The sequence below is a fragment of the Tupaia chinensis genome, unplaced genomic scaffold (genome assembly GCF_000334495.1).
Source record: "Tupaia chinensis unplaced genomic scaffold, TupChi_1.0 Scaffold144346_1, whole genome shotgun sequence".
Classification (NCBI taxonomy): domain Eukaryota; kingdom Metazoa; phylum Chordata; class Mammalia; order Scandentia; family Tupaiidae; genus Tupaia; species Tupaia belangeri.
In genome coordinates this window covers 896,614-897,369 of record NW_006204205.1, presented here as the reverse complement: position 1 = coordinate 897,369, position 756 = coordinate 896,614, and positions in this window count along the sequence as shown.

Sequence of the window (756 nt, the reverse complement as noted above, 5' to 3'; positions counted from 1 at the left end):
CATTACGCTAACTTCTGTTTCCCATGGTTTTTTTTTTTTTTTTTTTTTTTTTTGTAAGAATTTTCATTAGTTTTAATTTATATTTTATTATTTTTTCTTATAACATCTTAGTATGGAGTTAGTCTGAGTTTTCTCCCTGTCCCAAAGCATTTTGTGCAGAGAGTACCAATTACAAGAGCACCTTCTTCTGTCAATATACTGAAGGGCAGCTTATTAATGGATAGTGGAAATGGGAGGAAGAGGAGTGCTTGATATGTTTTATCTTATTCTTACCTGAAGGGTTCTTTTTTACCTTTTTCTTTAGAGATTTTTGCTATAGGGCACACACACTTGCCAGAGAGATAGACAGACAGATAGACAGTGAGAAATCATCCCCCAGGGTAGATAGCCAGACCTCAATCCCTTTTCCTCCATTTTTCTCTTGGGATTTTAGGCATGCATGCACATGTGGGAGACATGAATTTTAAGCCAAACCTTCCAAAACTTGAACCACAGTTGACTATGTGGGAGTCCAGCAACGTAACCATTATGGTATCTGTTGGTCCCACTTGAAGGATTCTTAATTTCTTCATTTTATTTACTGAATCATCTCTGAGAGGCAGCACCACTTCTCTATTTCTATTCCTTCTCCAGAGCAATGCTTTTCTGACATTGCCACCTCTGACCAATTCATTTCAAGTACCTTCCCTGCGGACAGTACAGTGAACTACTAAGTTTCAGACTTATGTTCATCATTTTGCATTTAGAGTTGGACTT